General features: G+C 39.4%; 1 non-coding gene across 1 annotated transcript; it reads right to left on the bottom strand.

The window, feature by feature from the left end:
- Positions 1-9,295: 9,295 nt before the first annotated feature.
- On the bottom strand, positions 9,296-9,405 carry LOC141603496 (small nucleolar RNA R71). Its single transcript, XR_012525367.1, has one exon. It is a non-coding gene; the product is annotated as a small nucleolar RNA R71 (small nucleolar RNA).
- Between the last annotated feature and the right edge of the window lie 13,968 nt (positions 9,406-23,373).

Here is a 23,373-nt window from a genome sequence, read left to right as displayed (position 1 = left end):
CATATATGGAATTTATGACTAAATTGACAAGATCTCTCACATAACTAAAATTGAGATTAGTCTTACCAATTAGTCACACCTATGAATCCCTTGTTCATTAGAGTCACGCTCGCCCAAGCGGGGTGTTTTCTTTTTACCTCGGGTAAGTAGGGTGGTAAACGGTTATCACGCGTCAAAATTGGTTGGACTCAATGGGGTATAAGACGGTCTTGTATTCCGGGGCTAGTAGATGGATTTAAGGAAATTCGTCAACCAAGAGTTCTAGAGGTAGAATTAGTCAACAGTTGACTTACCGAATTTACACGATTATGGGATGTTTCGCCCAAGCGATGCTCATTTTTGTTTAAAATTTGGGTCGTGGAATCATTTATATAATTTAGTGGGAGATCGTTATATAAATGTTAAAACTTGTTAAACATGTTTTCACAAGTAATTTTAAAACAAGGAATGTTAATTTTTCCTTATTTTGTTGTAGCATTTTAATTCGCAATGGCAACTTCATCAACTCCATCGACTACTACACTAGGCAAAGATTCATGGCTAAGATCCGTAATGGACAAATGTATCTTAAAAGATGAAGGTAGTAACTTTCTTGAATGGGAATCCAACATCAAAATTGCCGCGTTGTCCGGCAACGTGCTCACTTACTTGACCGATGCCCCTCCCATCGAGCCCGGTCCAAGGGCCTCATCGGCAGTGCGGACCGCCTATGATGACCATGTGAGGATGTCGAATGATATCAAAAATGTGTTGATATGGTCGATGTCCCCAAAGCTCAAGCTTTTATGCATTTCTTTAAATACGTACGAGATATTTACTCGTATGACTACTATGTTTTCACAAACACCAAAAGTCCGTCAATACGATGCGGCGGCACGCTTCTTTGAAGCAAAGCTTGAGAGGGGCCAAAAGGTTAGTCCCCATGTGCTAAAAATGGTCGGATATGTTGATATCCTAGAGCGTCTAGGGTGTAACATTCCTAAAACTCTTGTGGTGGATCGCATCCTCCACTCACTTCCCACCAAGTTTGCCCACTTTAGGGTAAACTACAACATGAATGGCATGGATAAGAGTTATCATGAAATTCATGCACTCCTCACCCAAGCGGAGAGGGATATGGAAGCTAGTGGGAGTGAAAAAGGGGATGTTCTAACCATGAAGTTAAAGAACATGTCCCTTGGAGTTAGGAAGGGTAAGAGGAAAGAGAAGTCCCAATTCAAGAAATCGTCAAAGAAACAAGACAAGGGAAAGGGGAAAGCTGTTGAGAATGGCAATCCCAAGGCAAAAAGTTTCAAACTCTCTGAGGCCGAATGTTTCCATTGTAATGGGAAGGGGCATTATAGGAGGAGTGGCCCCAAATACTTGAAGCATCTCAAGGAAGGGCGTGTGATGCCTATTGGTATGACTTCCTCTCTCTATGTGATAGACGTTAATTATGCTTGCACTTCCAGTTGGATACTTGATACCGGATGTGGCTCTCACCTTTGTAATCATTTGCAGGGTTTAAGGGACGTGCGAGCACTAGCAAAAGGTGATGTGGATCTCCGCATGGGCAATAGAGCTAGAGTAGCGGCCGTTTCCGTGGGGACCTATTTACTCACTTTAGCTAGTGGTTTAGAGTTGTTTTTAAATAAGTCTTATTTTGTACCAATTTTACCAAAAAACATCATCTCCATTTCCGCGTTAGACGCGGAAGGCTTTTGTTTTATGATTAAGGACAATAGTTGTACTTTTTCATTGAATGATGTGGTTTATGGCAATGCCATTTCAATTGGAGGTATTTATGTTTTAAATGATGTTAATGACGTTTATCATGTGGAAACTAAAAAGCTCAAAACGGGTGATCCAAATGAATCCTACCTTTGGCATTGTCGTTTAGGTCACATAAATGAAAGACGCATTAAGAGACTTGCTTCATCAAAAGTGCTCAAACCATTTGATTTCGAATCTTATGGTATATGCGAGTCTTGCCTTTTAGGCAAGATGACTCGTGCACCTTTTGCGGGAAAAGGGACACGAGCTAGTGAGGTTTTGGCTCTCATACATACGGATGTGTGTGGACCATTAACCATCACCGCTAGAGGAGGTTTTCACTACTTCATTACTTTTACTGATGACTTGAGTAGATATGGATATGTCTACTTGATGAAGAATAAGAGTGAAACTTTTGACAAGTTCAAGGAGTTTCAGAATGAAGTAGAGAACCAATTGGATAAAAAGATTAAGACCCTACGATCCGATCGTGGTGGTGAATACCTAAATTCTGAATTTGATTCACACCTAAAAGATTGTGGTATAGTATCACAATGGACTCCTCCTAGCACACCACAACTAAATGGTGTGGCAGAAAGGAGAAACCGAACTTTACTAGATATGGTTTGGTCTATGATGAGTCTAACCGAGCTTCCTAGTTTATTTTGGGGTTTTGTCCTCTTGTCTGCAATATTTTCACTAAATCGAAGCCCGACTAAAGCGGCCAATAAGACTCCATATGAGATATGGACAGAAAAAGTCCCGCATTTGTCATTCATGCGTATTTGGGGTTGCGAAGCGTACGTCAAGATCAAGTCTGATAATAAGCTTGCACCCAGGTCTGACAAATGTCTTTTTGTAGGATATATAAGGGAAACACGTGGCTATTACTTCTACAATAAATACGAGAATAAAGTGTTTATGGCTCGTGATGCTGTCTTCCTAGAAAAGGAGTTTATTTCTAGGAGACAGGGTAGGAGAAAATTTGAACTTGACAAAGTTCGAGAGCCACAAATCGAGAATGAGGTAGAGGAGAATGTGGAGGATAGCGTTCCCTCTTCCTCTGAAACGGTAATTGTTCCTAGAAAGTAAAGTAGGATTTCTAATCCACCTGACCGCTACCTTGGTAACATCGAAGAGGATGGTGTTTTGTTACTTTTGGAAAGTGATGAACCCACTACCTACAAATCGGCCATGTCTAGTCCCGACTCCTCACATAGGCTAGAAGCCATGCGGTCCGAAATGGATTCCATGTACGAGAACCAAGTATGGGACTTGGGGGATTTACCTGAGGGAGTGCGACCCCTTCAGTGTAAATGGATATATAAAATTAAGCTCGGCGTGGATAAACATATATATGTTTACAAAGCTAGATTGGTGGCAAAAGGTTTCACCCAAGTTCATGGTCTACACTATGACGAAACCTTCGCTCCAGTCGCTATACTTTGGTTCATTAGGATAATCTTAGCGGTTGCTGCGTTTCATGATTATGAGATTTGGCAAATGGATGTCAAAACCGCCTTCTTGAATGGGATTCTAGAAGAGGAAGTGTACATGATACAACCTGAAGGTTTTGTGGATACATCTAACCCTAAGAAGGTGTGTAAGCTCAAAAAGTCCATCTATGGTCCTAAGCAAGCATCTCGGAGTTGGAATCATCGTTTTGATCATGTTATTAAACAATATGGTTTCACTAGAAGTGTTGAAGAACCATGTTTATACATGAAGTTTAGTGGGAGTAAGGTTGCATTCTTTGTCCTATATATGGATGACATATTGCTCATCGGGAATGATATTCCATCGCTCACTTCCGTTAAGGAGTGGCTAGGAAAACTCTTCCAGATGAAGGACCTGGGAGAGGCACAACGAATCTTGGGTATCCGGATCTATAGAGATAGGTCCAAGAGGACACTAGCATTGAGTCAAGAAGCTTATATTGACAAAGTTCTTGACCCATTCAATATGAAAGACTCCAAGAGAGGATTTCTGCCTATGGGCCAAGGGATTACTTTGAGCAAGTCATAGTCTCCCTCTACCCCTAAGGAGATTGAACACATGAAGACCTGGTCGGACTATCGTTTTCGGTTACTTGTCGTTAGGAGTACATAGACCAAAACAATATTTATAACTTCACAAACTACTCTACTATTAGTAAAGAGGTAAGTAAAGGTCGGATCCCAAGGGACGGGTATTGATGTAGGATTTTCGTTTGCAAGTAGTGGTGTCTAAGGGTGTCACAATTTGGGTTGAGATAAGAAAATCACTAAACTAAATAACAATGTAAATAAACAAGCAAGATGATTAAAATGAGATGTAAACAATTGATTAAAAGCACTAGGGTGTCAGGGGTTCATAGGGGATTCATGAGAATTGATCATACAAACATATTCTCAAATTATAAGCAAGCAATTATTGTTGTGATAGGATCGAGTTGGTTTATATTTTACAATCCAAGGAAGGTTTGGGTCCCGGAGCCGGATCGATTAGATTGTACAACACCTACAAGTCGACTTAATCCTCCCTACTCAACTATATGCGTGGTCTAATGAGATTCGAGTTGGTTTATGTCTTACAAGTCTCATTGAAAAGGTAAGTGATGGGTAAAAAAAGGCAAGGATTCATAGGCTCACATTTCATCAAACATAACATGTGCATAAGTTGAGATCACAACAAGCAAGCAAATAAATTATGTGAACATATTAGATTAAGCTTGAATCATACCTCATGTTGGTTTCCCCTAATTCCCCATTAACCCTAGCTAAGGAAACTACTCACTCATTATCAAGTTTAACATGCTAACAAGGTTGTCAATCATATTAACAAAGCAAAACTTGATGAATGAATGGAAATGATTAACAATAATTAAAACAAGGGTTCAGAGAATTATACCTAATGATGATTCCAAAATGATAAGCAAAGAATAATAGAAGTACTTGATGATTGATGAAAGGTTGTCAATCTCCCAATAATACCCAAATAATCTTCAATTACCCAAAATAAATGATGAACAATAGAGAAATTAAGGAAATGAGATTTGTATTAATGCTTAATTAAAAGTTGATTACAAGATTAAAATGAGATTCGGAAGAACATAAATAATATTAAGGATTGATTCTCATCTAATTAGTACAATGGGGTATTTACAGTGAGGATTAGGTACATAAATTAGGGTTACTAAGGGCTTAAATGACGATTAAGACCCTTAAGAAAAGTTGAGGAAATGCTCCTCTCGAAGGAAGGTGCTAGTCTCCTTTTTGCTAGTCTTTCAGAAATATGCGCATCCCGAGTGGAACAAGGAAGAGACGTGCTGTACTGGGCAGAAATCCGAGCGGCTAAGGGGTCGAGACGAGCGGATTGTAGTGGTGCAGAACGAGCGGACAGGGAGGTGGGACGCTCAGATTGTGGAGGTCTTGGACGAGCGTCCCGAGGCTGCGACGGGCGGATTGTAGTCCAGCAAGCTTCTTCCTCTTTTCTTCTTTTCTTCTTCAAACAATCCTCAAGGATCTTATCGGAGATGTAAGGATCATCTTCATCATTGCCCATCTACTACATTATTTACATAGGCCTTCTAGTCTTGTCTTCACTTTGATGCTTGGTCATTAGATTCGATCAATTTAGCTCCATTTTGCCATGAAAATGCAAGGTTTGCACTCCTCTCCTACCAAGGAAACAAAACCTCAAAGAATATGCAAAACAAAGGACTAAAGATAGTAAATGACTCAATTATGCACTAAAAAGCATAGGAACGAGGCTAATTCGGGGACTAAATATGCACAAATATTGGTCACATCAAATATCCCCAAACCGAACTTTTGCTCATCCCGAGTAAAGAGGTGACAAAACTAGGACCCTTGTTTAAACTAACCTACTAATATAGCCGATATGAGACAATTAGAGGGTCTCACTCCGCCCCTTCAACTCACAACAAGACAACCATGAGGTAGGATGCCTTCTTGCAAGGCAAGGTGGGGCTTGCCAAAATGGAGACACATCCAAGCATTAAAGCACGCAAAATCAAGTAATGGATGCATCTACAAAAGAATAGCCACTTTCCTCATCTAAGTGGCGGAAATTATCTAAAGGGGAAACAATTCAAGGGTCACACTCCTTCATAGATATGGTTTCTTCAAACTACTAAGCCTAGAAGGATACCAATAAATCACCTCCAAGTTGTGTCAAGCTAGGGTACATTTGTTCTCAATCGTAAATGATTTCGTCAAGAGTAGACTCCCTATGGTGTTAGAAACACTGGAGGATCGCGGAATTCCCCTCCTTGCCTAGACAAGAAGAAGGGTCGTCCCCTCTTTACCATGCACAAAAATGGATACGATGGAAAAGGGATCATTTGTATTTGAGTTTCATATGGGATTTTGCTTTTGTTGTTGTTTTTCCCCCGAATTTCTTGTGGCATTTGACATTTGAGAACACTTTCTTTTTACCATTTGTTTTTATGTTTGGCATTTTCAACACTTGACAATTTTTCAACTTTTTGCATTTCTTTTTGAACATTTTCAAAGTCACCCCATTTGTAGCGAGGGTGCTTATTTTTGAAGCATAGGAGTTTTCATTTTTGTTACTCCTCTTTTCTTTGATGCAATTGCAAACTTTTTCTTTTCTTTTCATTTCTTGAACTCAAATTTGAACAATTTTTGTGCCCATTCCCTTTTTGATGACAAAATGTGGTAGAACATGGATGATAGATGCATGGTTTCAAGGGTCACCTTGGAATAAACGGTAGCCAAGGAGTTATCACACCACAAGGTACTCTTGACTAGGCCTTAATTCATGGGTCAAAGGATACTAGTATGACACATCCTAGGGTGTTTTACAAGTATTCTAACAAACAAAGTCTTAAGAAGAAAAAGCATCTACAAGGGCCTATATACACTTGTCAATTTTCCCAAATAGACGGTTTCACAAAATTTTTCTAACGTGCAAACTACATGCCATGATACAACTAACATTTATACATACTAATGCATATGCTTCTACCAACTAATATGCCAAATAATCTAAATACAATCCTAAATTCACATTGTTTTTACCGCATCAATCAAAATAAAGCCACTGATGTGATCAATATTTGAGCATATTTAGTCCCTGAATTAGCCTCGTTCCTATGCTTTTTAGTGCATATTTGGGTCATTTACTATCTTTAGTCCTTTGTTTTGCACATTCTTTGAGATTTTGTTTCCTTGGTAGGAGAGGAGTGCAAACCTTGCATTTTCATGGCAAAATAGAGCTAAATTGATCGAATCTAATGACCAAGCATCAACGAGAAGACAAGACTAGAAGGCCTTTGTACATAATGAAGTAGATGGAAAATGATGAAGAAGATCCTTGAATCCCTGACAAAATCCCGGAGGATTGTTGAAAGAAGAAAAGAAGAAAAGGAAGCTGAGCTGAGATCCGCTCGTCTCACCCCTCGGGACGCCCGTCCAGCAGCTCCCCAGGACGCTCGTCTCACCCCTCGGGACGCCCGTCCAGCAGCTCCCCAGGACGCTCGTCTCACCCCTCGGGATGCCCGTCTAGCAGCTCCCCAATCCGCCCGTCCCGACCCTTGGACGCTCGGATTGTACTCCAGAGGGACACATCCTCTTCTTTCTTCATTTGAGATGCGCATATTTTTGGAAGACTAGCTAAAATGAGACCCGCATCTTTTCTTGAGAGGAGCGATTCCTCAAGGACTTAATCGTCATTTAAGCCCTTAGTAACCCTAATTTGTGCACCTAATCCCCATTATAAATACCCCATTAGTCTAATTAGATTATCATATTCTTCTTATCAATCTTTAGTGTAGTTTATATTACTCTAATCTCTCTTTAATCTTGTAATCAACTTCTAATCAAAAATTAATACAAATCTCATTTCCTTAATTTCTCTATTGTTTATCTTTATTTTGGGTAATTGAAGATTATTTGGGTTTATTGGGAGATTGACAACCTTCCATCAATCCTCAAGTACTATTATTCTTTGCATTATTATTTTGGAATCATCATTAGGTATAACTCTCTTAATCCCTTTTTAATTATTATTAATCATCTTCATTTATTCATCATGTTTTGCTTTGTTAATATGATTGACAACCTTGTTAACATGTTAAACTTGATAATGAGTGAGTACTTTCCTTAACTAGGGTTAATGGGTAATTAGGGGAAACCAACATGGGGGATGATTCATGCTTAATTTAATATGTCTTCATAATTTATTTGCTTGCTTGTTGTGATCTCAACTTATGCACATGTTATGTTTGATGAAATGCGAGCCTATGAATCCTTGCATTTTTTACCCATTACTTACGTTTTCAATGAGACTTGTAAGACATAAACCAACTCGAGTCTCATTAGACCATGCATATAGTTGAGTAGGGAGGATTAAGTCGACTTGTAGGTGTTGTACAATCTAATCGATTCGGCTCCGGGACCCAAACCTTCCTAGGATTGTAAAACCAACTCGATCCTATCACAACAATAATTGCTTGCTTATAATTTGAGAATATGTTTGTATGATCAATTCTCATGAATCCCCTATGAACCCATGACACCCTAGTGCTTTTAATCAATTGTTTACATCTCATTTTAGTCATCTTGATTTTTTACTTTAATTGTTATTTAGTGATCTTCTTATCTCAACCCAAATTGTGACACCCCTAGACACCACTACTTGCAATCGAAAATCCTACATCAATACCCATCCCTAGGGATCCGACCTTTACTTTCCTCTTTACTAATAGTAGAGTTGTTTGTGAAGTTATAAATATTTTTTTGGTCTAGGTGCTCCTACCGACAAGTAACCGAAATCTAAGCTCAAAAAGCGGACCGACCAAAAATGGCGCCGTTGCCGGGGACGGTGTTAACTTGATTTGATTTTCTTTGATTGTTATTAGTTGTGTCTTTCTTTGCCTTGGGGAAGTAAAACTCCTCAAGGTTTGTTCTAATTGTTTTCAAGTTGTTTGATATTTTGCATGTCTAGAAGATCACAAGGTAACTTGTTACCCATTGATCACGAAATTGAAAGGACTTTGACAACCAATAGAAGACTTGCTAGAAATACTTTGAGAGGTATTGGTGAGGTTGTAGATATTCAACCAAACAATATTGAGTTCATCAACCCTTTTGCAAGATAAGGTGAGGAGAACCCAACACAAAATCAATCACACAATCAACCCACAATGCCTAAGTTTTCATCACATTCCGTACCAACCGAGGAGAACCTACCCAATGGTACTCCCACACCACAACACTTAACCGGAAATTTAATTGCAAAATCCGCATTTATCCAATTAGTCAAAAGAAGCCAATTTGGGGGGATGCCTAGTGAAGACCCTCATTCCCACATGGAAACTTTTTGTGACTATTGTGATGCGATTTCACAAACCGGAGTGACTCAAGACCAAATTCGATCGGTCTTATTTCCTTTTTCTCTAATTGGCATCGCGAAACAATAGTTGAAAAGCCTTGATAAGGCTACTCTTGGAATTGACTCTTGGAAGAAGTTGACTCTAGCTTTCTACAAAAAATTCTACCCTCCGGAAAAGACTAACATGCTAAGAGCTCATATTACGGGTTTTAAGCAAAGGGACGAAGAATCTTTGTATGAAGCTTATTGGGAGCGATTTAAAGGAATTTGTCGCTCATGTCCTCATCATGGACTTAGCGACTGGTTCTTGGTACAACAATTTTAGAATGGTCTTTATGAAGACTCAAGAAACATTCTCAACATGGGATCAAATGGTATGTTTACCGAAGTTGACGATAATCAAACTTGGAACAAGATTGAGGAAATAGCGGTCCATAATTCACAATATAATAGACCTCGCAAGGCTACTAGAGGAGGAAAGCATGAAGTGGACTATATTACTTAATTGGGTGCTCAACTTAGTGCTTATATTGATGCCATCAACTTGAAGTTTGAGAAGGCTATGGCTAAGCTTGAAGAAGCCTCAAAATCACCAAAGCATCATGTTAATGCCATGGTGGCATCTTCATCAATCCCAAGTGAGATATGTGAGAATTGTGGAACTTTGGGACATGACCAAAGTGAATGTAGGGGAACAAATGAGCAAGTGAATGCTTTTCAAGCATACAAAAGTGGTACCCTTTATTCCAACTATTACAATGAAAACACCAAATTCCACCCAAATCTCTCATACAAAAGCCAAAATGTTCAAAACCCTCAACCAACATACACCCCCACCTCCCATGAGAAACCAAAATCAAAGACCCTTTTTCAACCAAAACCAAGGTTATCAAAATCAAAATCCATACAATCAACAAAATGACCAAGGTTTTGATGTTCAAAAAGCGGTCCTCCAAATGCAAAAGAATCAACAAGAATTTTTCACTCAAATGCAAAAAGATAGGCAAGCAAAAGACATCACCATCAACAACATCGTAGCCCACACAAAAATGTTGGAAACTAAAATGACCCACCTAGCATCTTCAAACTCTCAAAGACAAAAGGGGCAATTACCACCTCAAAGTAATCCCCCAAGACATGAAACGGTTAGTGCCATTCACTTGAGGAGTGGTACGAGATATGAAGGACCAAAGAAGAAAGTTGAGGATGAAGTTGTGGAAGCTAGTGATAAGGAAAGAGTTGTGCAAAACTCTAGGGAAGAAGAACCCACCAATCAAGAAGTTTCAAAGAAAAGTGAAGAAAAGGCCAAAGAGAAGGAGCCCATTGTGATTAGACTTCCATTCCCGAGTCGTCAAGCTAAGCCTAAGTTTGATGACCAACTTGGAAAATTCATGGAAATTGTGAAGAATTTAGAAGTCTCGATTCCTTTCGCGGAATTGATCAATCACGTTCTGGCTTATGCAAAGTACATGAAGGACATCCTTACGAAGAAGAAATCAATCCGGAAACTTGAGACTATTGCCTTCACTAAGGTGAGTAGTGCCATCCTTCAAGGGAGTTCACCTACAAAACTCAAGGATCCGGGAAGCTTCTCCATTCCATGCACTATTGGTGACACTACAATCAACAAAACTCTATATGACCTTGGGGCAAGTGTTAGTGTCATGCCATATTCGGTTAGCAAGAGGCTAGGAATAAGAGAACTCAAAAGTACCAACATCACGCTTCAAATGGCGGATAGATCAACAAAGACACCTTTAGGGGTATGTGAAGATGTTCCCGTGAGAATTGGAAAATTCTTCATCCCGGTGGATTTCGTTATTGTTGACATGGAAGAAGACTCCAACATTCCTATTATCTTAGGAAGACCTTTCTTGCACACCGCGGGAGTGGTGATCAATATGAAGCATGGAGAACTCACCCTTGAAGTGGGAGATGAAACCATCACTTTCAACCTTGACAAGACCATGAGAGCTCCCCGATTGCATGAGCCATGTTTTATGGTTGATCACTATAGCCGGAAGGATGATAGGAAGAAGTTGGAATTTCAATGGAAAAAGAAAGTGGATGATGCTCCATCAAAAGAGCAAGGAAATAGCAACAATGAGAGCTTGAAAAGCTCACTCATGACAAGTGAAGAAGATGGCCTCATTGGCCAAGACAAGAAAGAAAGAGAGTTGTCTCTATCAACTTAAGAAATTTTTAATGATCAAGTAGATGAGGTTTGCGGTCTTTGGGATGATGAGTTCGAAAGGATATTCAATCCCTATATTGGTAATGCTATGAATCAAGACCATCATGGAGAACAACAAGTGCAAAAATCTATTGAGGACCTTTATCATGATAATGAGCAAGCTTTCGACTACTTCTTCAAGGTGTTGAGTAACATCAACAACACCTTGAACATGCCTCCTTGACATCTCACATTGGATGAGAGTTTGGTGAAGTCCTCCCTAAACCACCATTTGTAAATATTCTAACTCCCTAACTTGCATCTCAGTTATTACATTGCATTTTTGTCATTTTTGGATTTATTTTTGTGCCTTGATCAAGATATTCATCATTTTGAGAGAAGTGAGGGAGGGCCTTATGATTTTATTGATGTGTAGTACTTTACCTTAGTGTGGGGATAGCAATTGCCTAGGCTATTCATGCCTTTGTAGTGCCCCTACAATGAAGAACACGGAATTGAAGAATGAAAATGACACGGGTTACAAAGTACCCACAGATGGACCTGAATCCATGCGGTCAAGGAGGAATCCGAGCGGCCAAACAGAGAATCCGCTCGTCCTGAAGAACTCGAGCATCCAAAGTCACCAGACGCTCGTCTGGTAGAGCTGCAGAATACAAAAAAACTGGTTTGTAAGAGAATCCGAGCGTCTTAGCTGAGAATCCGCTCGTCTCAGTTTGGACGGCCGTCTTTCACAAAAGACGCTCGTCTTTTCATTAGCAAAAATCTGGGATATTCTCTGTAAAGGAATCCGAGCGTCCACCCAGAAAGATGCTCGTCCCTCCACAAAGAATCCGCTCGTCTTAGAAGCAGGACGCTCGTCCTGTGGCGTCCTGGGCCAAACATTGAAGAATCCGCCCGTCCAGATGCCTGGTCCGCTCGTCCTCTGCTGTGTTTTCAAATATAACGGTTAATTTAAACCCCTTTTCTCCCATTCATTCTCATTCCTTCAAACATACAAACACTACCCACTACCCAAAAACCCCAAAAAACCCTCATCCTCTCCATCAACAAAATCAAATTTCCTCAACCAGATTCAACAAAATTAAATCCAAACTTCCTCACAACAAAAGTTAATCACTCCTTTTGCAACAACAAGTGATTCAAACACCAAAATCTTCAACCTTTGAGTCGATTCAAAGCAACATTCATTCATCCTAAATCGATTTGGGTATAACTAAAAATTGAAGATTTCAACCTTTCGTTGGTGTAATCAAGCAAAGGAGAATGGCAAGAACTAAAGGAGGCAACAAGGCACCCCCAAAGAAGACAGTTTCCGAGAGGCAACTAGCTCCTCAAGCAAAACAATTGTCAAAGGCATTGGTAGTCCATGAGGCAAGGTTGCAGGTTCAACAACAAGGTCCCCCTATGGAAGCTACAACATCAACAACTCCGGTCATTGAACAATTATCCAATTATCCGGAGGTAACTTTCACTTCCGACTTTCATAGGGAGAAATTCATTCTCTTTGCTAAGAAAAGCATCATGCCTACTAAGTTTATTTGTGAAGATGCATTGTCAAAATTGGGTGTTCTTGAACAAACCAAGACCTTCTTTGAGTCTATGGGATTGGGTAAATTGTTTACAATGAAAGAATTGACATACCCCTCCCTCACCTTGGAATTTTTAAGTTCTTTGAAAGTCACAAGGGTGGAAACTCAAACCAACATCGAGTTTCGTCTTGAAAATGTTGATAGACGCATAACTTATGGCGAATTGAGTAAGATATTAGGCCTTAGTGATAACCCGAAATATACAAAGACTCCTATCAAGTATGACCCCGCTCCTCTTTGGATGGCAATTTCCGGAAAGATATTCATACGCTTTCATGATTGTCGTGCTCTCTTAGTCCACCATCCGGGCATTAGAGTATGGCATAAGGTCATTGGGAATACTTTGATAGCTAGAAATGGCACAAATCATCTTACCAAACTCGATTGTATTCTTCTTGAGTCGGCCTTGAACATTGGGAGGGAATTTACCAAGCCATACAATACTCTAAGACTTTTGGTTGAACGATGGCTTAATGTCGATTGTGGCAAAGAAGGCACCGCCTTTATTGTCAATGGAGGACTAGTTACCCATTTGGCTAGGCATTTTAACCGGGATTTCAACAAAAACAACACTTATGTGCCGGTTAAAGGAGGCCATCTTGTTGATATGGACACCATGATTCACAAGTTCAAGTGGGTCGAGCACGACACTCTTGAACGACAAATATGGGTGGTTAACAAATGAAGCTAGATCCTTCACCTTGCCTTCCATAATTTGTCGATTGAATGTTCACCAATCAAACTACCTTCTCCCACTCTCCAAAGCGACCGAGTATATCATTCAACAACAAAGGGGCGAAATTGCCGAGGCCTCCTCCTCCATTATCACCCCACCTTACCCATTTGAATACCAAGAGTTCAAAACCAAGGATGTCGAAGTGGGAAATGATTACTTAACACTACTCATGAGGGAAATGCACAAGCAAGCTTACAATGATAGAATGGATGCTTACAAGGCCCAATATCCGCCCCTCCTACATCTAGCTAGGCAAGGACTTCTTGATCCATCTTGTCCTTTGCCTAGTTGGGCGGATAGGGAAGTTTTCTTTCCTAGCATTCCTAGTGGTAGTAGACCGGATGGAAAGGAGATGGTTGTTGAAGAGGGTGGTGACCAATAAGAAGGAGAAGAAGAAGAGGTTCAAGAAGAAGAAGCTCAAGAAGAGGAAGAGGAAAGTGAGGAAGAACAAGCAAGTGAAACTGAGAGTGGACATGATTCCACATCTATGGAGGTTGATGGTGCCTCAAGAGATGATGATGATGATGATACAATGGGTGAGGATTAGCAAACTTTGGAGGCTCCTACATTCTTACACCTCCCTTATGGTTTGTCTACTTCTCTTGTTTTTATTTTATCTTGATCATTTATTTTGTGGAGTCCTAGCAACATTGGAGGACTAACACCTTGGCTTCATTAAGGTGTTCTTTATCTTTGTTCCCGATTTGTAAAATCCAAAATGACAATCTTTAGTTTCATGCATTGCATTCCATGTGCATAAACTCCCCCGAAATTCATGACATTAGAAATAATGTCTATTTTGGTTTGGGGAAGTCCATGCATATGCATTGGGAGCTAATTTAAATTATGCTCTCCGCCATAACAAAAACACATGCATCATGTGGTGTAGCTTAGTATAATTTGCATTTAGAAATCATGCATATTCATTGCATAATTTCCTATCGTATTAGCCATTGAGGACAATGCCCATACTAGTGTGGGGATGGGAAATTCTAACTTGACTTTTATTCAAAATCCAGAAAAATCAAAAATTTCAAAAAATCCAAAAAATTGAAAATCCAAAAACAAGTTCATTTCCTTTGTAGTATAGATTTGTATATATTGTTTTGTATATATTGTGTTTGTTCATCCTTTTCACATTGATTGACTACGCCACATCCGAGACATGAGGATATTGAAGACCGCATGGTATGATCTTTCCAATCTCCTTTTTCTTATTTATGTTAATGACTATGTGGCTTTATTTTGATTGATGCGGTATAAACAATGTGAATTTAGGATTGCATTTAGATTATTTGGCATATTAGTTGGTAGAAGCATATGCATTAGGATGTATAAATGTTAGTTGCATCATGGCATATAGTTGCATTTAGGAAAAATTTTGTGAAACCATCTAGTTGGGAAGCTTGACAACTGTATATAGGCCCTAGTAGATGCTTTTTCTTCTTAAGACTTTGCTTGTTAGAATACTTGTAAAACACCCTAGGACGTGTCATGCTAGTATCCTTTGACCCATGGATTAAGGCCTAGTCAAGAGTACCTTGTGGTGTGATAACTTCTTGGCTATCGTTTATTCCAAGGTGACCCTTGAAACCATGCAACCATCATTCATCCATGTTCTACCATACATTTTGTCATCAAAGGGAATGGGCACAAAAATTGTTCAAAAATTTGAGTTCAAGAAATGAAATAAAAAGTCAAAAAGTTTGAAATTGCATCAAAAGAAAAGAGGAGCAAAAATAGACTCCTAAAGCTTCAAATATAAGCACCCTCACTACATATGGGGTGACTTTGAAAATGTTCAAAAGAAAATGCAAAAGTTGAAATTGTCAAGTATTGAAATGTCAAACATCAAAATAAATGGCAAAAAGAAAAGTGTTCTCAAATGATTAATGCCACAAGAAATTGGGGGGAAAAACAAACAACAAAAGCAAACTCCCACATGAAACTCAAGTACTATTGATACCTTTATCCATCGTATCCATTTTTGTGCATGGTAGAGAGGGGACGACCCTTCTTTTTGTCTAGGCAAGAAAGGGAATTCCGCGATCCTTCAGTGTTTCTAACACCATAAGGAGTCTACTCTTGACGAAAGCATTTAACGATTGAGGACAAAGGTACCCTAGCTTAACACAACTTGGAGGTAATTTATTGGTATCCTTCTAGGCTTAATAGTTTGAATAAACCATATCTATGAAGGAGTGTGTACCCTTGAATTGCTTCCCCTTTAGATAATTTCCGCCACTTAGATGAGGAAAGTGGCTATTCTTTTTGTAGATGCATCCATTACTTGATTTTGTGTGCTTTAATGCTTGGATGTGTCGCCATTTTGCCAAGACCCACCTTGCCTTGTAAGAAGGCATCCTACCTCATGGTTGTCTTGTTGTGAGTTGAAGGGGCGGAGTGAGACCCGCTAATTGTCTCATATCGGCTATATTAGTAGGATAGTTTAAATAAGGGTCCTAGTTTTGTCACCTCTTTACTCGGGACGAGCAAAGGTTCGGTTTGGGGATATTTGATGTGATCAATATATGAGCATATTTAGTCCCCGAATTAGCCTCGTTCCTATGCTTTTTAGTGCATATTTGGGTCATTTACTATCTTTAGTCCTTTGTTTTGCATATTCTTTGAGGTTTTGTTTCCTTGGTAGGAGAGGAGTGCAAACCTTGCATTTTCATGGCAAAATAGAGCTAAATTGATCGAATCTAATGACCAAGCATCAACGAGAAGACAAGACTAGAAGGCCTTTATAAATAATGAAGTAGATGGGCAATGATGAAGAAGATCCTTGCATCCCCGACAAAATCCCGGAGGATTGTTGAAAGAAGAAAAGAAGAAAAGGAAGCTGAGCTGAGATCCGTTCGTCTCACCCCTCGGGATGCCCGTCCAGCAGCTCCCCAGGACGCTCGTCTCACCCCTCGGGACGCTCGTCCAACAGCTCCCCAATCCGCCCGTTCCGACCCTTGGACGCTCGGATTGTACTCCAGAGGGACACGCCCTCTTCTTTCTTTATTTGAGATGCGCATATTTTTGGAAGACTAGCTAAAAGGAGACCCGCATCCTTTCTTGAGAGGAGCGATTCCTCAAGGACTTAATCGTCATTTAAGCCCTTAGTAACCCTAAATTGTGCACCTAATCCCCACTATAAATACCCCATTAGTCTAATTAGATTATCATATTCTTCTTATTAATCTTTAGTGTAGTTTATATTACTCTAATCTCTCTTTAATCTTGTAATCAACTTCTAATCAAAAATTAATACAAATCTCATTTCCTTAATTTCTCTATTGTTTATCTTTTATTTTGGGTAATTGAAGATTATTTGGGTTTATTGGGAGATTGACAACCTTCCATCAATCATCAAGTACTTCTATTATTCTTTGCATTATTATTTTGGAATCATCATTAGGTATAACTCTCTTAATCCCTTTTTAATTATTGTTAATCATCTTCATTTAATCATCATATTTTGCTTTGTTAATATGATTGACAACCTTGTTAACATGTTAAACTTGATAATGAGTGAGTACTTTCCTTAACTAGGGTTAATGGGTAATTAGGGGAAACCAACATGGGGGATGATTCATGCTTAATTTAATATGTCTTCATAATTTATTTGCTTGCTTGTTGTGATCTCAACTTATGCACCTGTTATGTTTGATGAAATGCGAGCCTATGAATCCTTGCATTTTTTACTCATCACTTACCTTTTCAATGAGACTTGTAAGACATAAACCAACTCGAGTCTCATTAGACCATGCATATAGTTGAGTAGGGAGGATTAAGTCGACTTGTAGGTGTTGTACAATCTAATCGATTCGGCTCCGGGACCCAAACCTTCCTAGGATTGTAAAACCAACTCGATCCTATCACAACAATAATTGCTTGCTTATAATTTGAGAATATGTTTGTATGATCAATTCCCATGAATCTCCTATGAACCCATGACACCCTAGTGCTTTTAATCAACTGTTTACATCTCATTTTAGTCATCTTGCTTGTTTACTTTAATTGTTATTTAGTGATCTTCTTATCTCAACCCAAATTGTGACACCCCTAGACACCACTACTTGCAATCGAAAATCCTACATCAATACCCGTCCCTTGGGATCCGACCTTTACTTGCCTCTTTACTAATAGTAGAGTTTTTTGTGAAGTTATAAATATTGTTTTGGTCTAGGTGCTCCTAACGACAAGTAACCGAAATCTAAGCTCAAAAAGCGGACGGACCAGCCACATAGTCATTAACATAAAGAGGAAAAAGGAGATTGGAAAGATCATACCATGCGGTCTTCTATATCCTTATATCTCGGATGTGGCGTACTCAATCAATGTGAACAAGGATGAACAAACACAATATATACAATATATACAAGACTACACTACAAAGGAAATGAATATGTTTTTGGATTTTTGAATTTTTCAATTTTTTTTGTATTTTGTTTTAATGAAATTAAAGGAAATATTTTTGTATTTTTCAAAAAATTTCGATTTTTATCATTTTTATTTTAAAAGGTCAAGTTAGAATTTCCCATCCCCACACTAGTATGGGCATTGTCCTCAATGGCCAATACGATAGGAAATTATGCAATTTACATGAATATGCATGATTTCTAAACTAAATGCAAACTATACTAAACTAGACTACATGATGCATGTGTTTTTGTTATGGTGGAGAGCATAATTTAGATTAGCTCCCAATGCATATGCATAAACTTCCCCAAACCAAAATAGACACTATTTCTAATGTCAAAAATTTTGGGGGAGTTCATGCACATGAAATGCAATGCATGAAACTAAAATTTGTCATTTTGGATTTTGAAAGTTGGGAACAATAAAAATGAACACCTCAATGAAACCAAGGTGTTAGTCCTCTAATGTTGCTAGGACTCCACAAAATGATCAAGATAAAATAAAAACAAGAGAAGTAGACAAACCGTAAAGGAGGTGTAAGAATGTAGGAGCCTCAAAAAGTTTGCTAGTCCTCACCCATCGTGTCATCATCATCATCATCAACAACTTCCTCACTTGAGTCATCATCAACCTCCATGGATGTGGAATCATTTCCACTCTCACTTTCAGTCTCTTGTTGTTCCGCACTTTCCTCTTCTTCTTGAACTTCTTCATCTTCATCTTCTTGGTTACCACTCTCATCAACAACTATCTCCTCTCCACCCGGTCTACCACCACTAGAAGTGCTAGGAAAGAATACCTCCTTATCCGCCCAACTAGGTAAGGGACAAGATGGATCGAGAAGTCCTTGCCTAGCAAGATGTAGGAGTGGCGGATATTGGGCCTTGTAAGCATCAACTCAATCATTGTAAGCTTGTTTATACATTTCCTTCATTAGTAGAGTCAAGTAATCATTTCCCGCCTTGGCATTTTCGGGGTTGAACTCGTGGTATTCAAATGGATAAGGTGGGGTGATAATGGAGGAGGAGGGCTCGGCAACTTCTTCCCCTTGGTGTTGAATGATGTATTCGGTCTCTTCGGAGAGTGGGAGAAGGTAATTCGGTCTATGAACATTCAAGCGATAAATTTTGCTAGGCAATGTGAAGGATCTAGCTTCATTTGTCAACCACCCAAATTTGTTGTCAAGAGTGTCGTTCTTGACCCATTTGAACTTTAGAATCATGGTGGGAAAATCGATAATATGGCCTCCTTTTACCGGTGTATAAGTGTTATTCTTGTTGAAATCCCGGTTAAAATGCTTAGCCAAATAGGTAACTAATCCTCCATTGGTAATAAAGGCCGTACCTTCTTTGCCACAATCAACATTAAGCCATCGATCAATCAAAAGTCGTAAAGCATTGTATGGCTTGGTAAACTCTCTCCCAATGTTCAAAGCCGACTTAAGAAGAATAAAATCAAGTTTGGTAAGATGATTTGTGCCTTTCCTAGCTATCAAAGTATTCCCAATGACCTTATGCCATACTCTAATGCCCGGATGATGGACTAAGAGAGCACGACAATCATGATAAGATACGAATTTCTTTCCGGAAATGGCCATCCGAAGAGGAGCGAGGTCATACTTGGTAGGCTTCTTTGTGTATTTCGGGCTATTACTAAGGCCAAATATCTTACCAATTTCGTCATAAGACAATTTTCTATCAACATTCTCGAGACGAAACTCAATATTGGTTAGGGTCTCCACCTTGGTGACTTTCAAAGAGCTCAAAAACTCTAAGGTGAGGGAGGAGTATGTCAATTCTTGCATTGCAAACAATTTACTCAACCCCATAGACTCGAAAAATGTCTTAGTTTGCTCAAGAACACCCAATTTTGACAATGCATCTTCACAAATGAACTTAGTAGACATGATGGTTTTCTTAGCAAAGAGAATAAATTTCTTCCAATGGGAGTCGGAAGTGAAAATTACCTCCGGATAATCGGATAATTGTTCAATGACCGGAGTGGTAGAAGTAGTAGCTTCCATAGGAGGATTTTGTTCTTGAATCTCCAACCTTGCATTATGGACTACCAATGCCTTTGATGCTTGTTTGTCTTGAAGAGCTTATTGCCTCTTAGAAAGTATCTTCTTTTAGGGTGCCTTGTTTCCACCTTTTGTTCTTGCTATACTCCTTTTCTTAGTAACACCAATGAAAGATTGAAATCTTCAATTTTTAGTAATGCCCAAATCGATTTAGGATAGATGAAGGTTGTCTTGTATCCTAAAAATCGACTCAAAACTTGAAGATTTTGGTGTTTGAATCACTTGTTGTTGCTAAAGGAGTGATTAATTTTTGTTATGAGGAAGTTTGGATTTGATGTGGTTGATTTTGGTTGAGAATATTGGTTTTTGTTGATGGAGGGGATGAGGGTTTTGGGGTTTTGGGGTTTTGGGTAGTGTTTGTGTTTTGAAATAATGAAAATGAATGAGAAAGGAGGGTTTAAAAGACCCGTTTGTTTTTGAATTGCAGAGGGAGACGAGCGGCTTCAGTATCGGGACGCTCGGATTCTTCAATTTCTGGGTTCAGAAAAAGTCGCCATCGGACGAGCGGATTGCAGGAAGGACGAGCGGATTCCTGAGCTGAGACGAGCGTCTTTGGCTTAGGACGCTCGGATTCCTTTCCAGTGAAAATCCCAAATTTTAGCAGTAAAAAGACGAGCGTCTTTATTCTTGGACGACCGTCCTGACTGAGACGAGCGGATTCCTTGCTGGGACGCTCGGATTCACAGTCAGACCCAAAATATTTTATGCAGCTTCACAAGACGAGCGTCTTTCCTCTTGGACGCTCGGGTTCTTTCAAGATAAGCGGATTATCCTTTGGCCCGCTCGGATTCTTCCTCGACCACACGGATTCAGATCCATCCGTGGGTGCTTCGTAACCCGTGTCATTTTATTCTTCAATTCTTGTGTTCTTCATTGTGGGGGCACTACAAAGGCATGAATAGCCTAGGCAATTGCTATCCCCACACTAAGGCAAAGCACTACACATCAATAAACTCATAAGTCCCTCCCTCACTTCTCTCAAAATGATGAAAATCTTGATCAAGGCATAAAAAATGTAAATCCAAAAATGACAAAAATGCAATACAATAATTGAAATACAAGTTAGGGAGTTAGAATATTTACAAATGGTGGTTTAGGGAGGACTCCACCAAACTCTCATCTAATAATGAGATGTCAAGGGGGCATGTTCAAGGTGTTGTTGATGTTACTCAACACCTTGGAGAAGTAATCGAAAGCTTGTTCGTTGTCATGATAAAGATCTTCAATAGACCTTTGCACTTGTTGTTCTCCATGATGGTATTGGGCCATAGCTTTACCAATATAAGGATTGAATATCCCTTCAAACTCATCATCCCAAAGCCGCATACTTCATCCACTTGATCACTAAAAATGTCTTGAGTTTATGAAGACAACTCTCCTTCTTTCTTGTCTTGGCCAATGAGGCCTTCTTCTTCACTTGTCATGGGTGAGCTTTTCAAGCTCTCAATATTGCAATTTCCTTGCTCTTTTGATGGAGCATCATCCACTTTCTTCTTCCACTGAAATTCCAACTTCTTCCTATCATCTTTCCGGCTATAGTGATCAACCATAAAACATGGCTCGTGCAATCGTGGAGCTCTCATAGTCTTGTCAAGGTTGAAAGTGATGGTTTCATCTCCCACTTCAAGGGTGAGCTCTCCATGTTTTACATCGATCACCGCTCCCGCGGTGTGCAAGAAAGGTCTTCCTAAGATAATAGGAATGTTGGAGTCTTCTTCCATGTCGAAAATTACAAAATCCACCGGGATGAAGAATTTTCCAATTCTTACGGGAACATCTTCGCATACCCTTAAAGGTGTCTTTGTTGATCTATCCGCCATTTGAAGCGTGATGTTGGTGCATTTGAGTTCTCCCATTCCTAGCCTCTTGCTTACCGAATATGGCATGACACTAACGCTCGCCCCAAGGTCACATAAAGCTTTGTTGATCGTGGTGTCTCCAATAGTGCATGAAATGGAGAAACTTCCCGGATCCTTGAGCTTTGGAGGTGAACTTCCTTAAAGAATAGCACTACTTACTTTAGTAAAAGCAATAGTCTCAAGCTTCCGGATTGATTTCTTCTTTGTAAGGATATCTTTCCTTTGCATAGGCCGGAACATGATTGATTAATTCCGTAAATGGAATTGAGACTTCTAAATTCTTCACAATCTCCATGAATTTTCCAAGTTGGTCATCAAACTTAGGCTTAGCTTGACGACTCGGGAATGGAAGTCTAATCTTAATAGGCTCCTTTTCTTTGGCCTTCTCTTCATCCTTCTTTGAAACTTCTTGAATGGTGGGTTCTTCTTTTTTAGAGTTTTCAACAACTCTTTCCTTGTCACTAGCATTCACAACCTCTTCATCAACGGGCTTCTTCGGCCCTTCATACCTTGTACCACTCCTCAAATGGATGGCACTCACCGATTCTTGTCTTGGGGGATTACCTTGAAGTGGTAATTGCCCCTTTTGTCTTTGTGAACTTGAAGATGCTAATTGAGACATTTGAGTCTCCAACATCTTTGTGTGAGCTAGTATGTTGTTAATGGTGATGTCTTTTGCTTGGCTATCCTTTTACATTTGAGTGAAAAACTCTTGTTGGTTCTTTTGCATTTGGAGGACCGCTTTTTGAACATCAAAACCTTGGTCATTTGATTGAGTGTATGGAGTTTGATTTTGGAAACCTTGGTTTTGGTTGTAAAAGGGTCTTTGATTTTGGTTTCTCATTGGAGGTGGGGTGTATGTTGGTTGAGGGTTTTGAACATTTTGGCTTTTATATGAGAGATTTGGATAGAATTTGGTGTTTTCATTGTAATAGTTGGAATAAGGGGTACCACTCTTGTATGCTTGAAAAGCATTCACTTGCTCACTTGTTCCCCTACATTCACTTTGGTCATGTCCCAAAGTTCCACAATTCTCACATATTCCACTTGGAATTGATGAAGATGCAACCATGACATTAACATGTTGCTTAGGTGATTTGGAGGCTTCTTCAAGTTTAGCCATAGCCTTCTCAAACTTCAAATTAATGGTATCAATATGAGCACTAGGTTGAGCACCCAATTGAGTAATAGAGTCCACTTCATGCTTTCCTCCTCTAGTTGCCTTCCAAGGTCTACTATATTGTTAATTATGGACCGCCATTTCCTCAATCTTGTTCCAAGTTTGATTAACGTCAACTTCGGTGAACATACCATTTGATCCCATGTTGAGAATGTTTCGGGAGTCTTCATAAAGACCATTCCAAAATTGTTGTACCAAGAACCACTCGCTA

Source organism: Silene latifolia, chromosome 9 (assembly GCF_048544455.1).
Source record: "Silene latifolia isolate original U9 population chromosome 9, ASM4854445v1, whole genome shotgun sequence".
Lineage (NCBI taxonomy): Eukaryota > Viridiplantae > Streptophyta > Magnoliopsida > Caryophyllales > Caryophyllaceae > Silene > Silene latifolia.
Note: the sequence above shows the minus strand (reverse complement) of the source record. Positions and strands in the feature narration are given on the sequence as shown.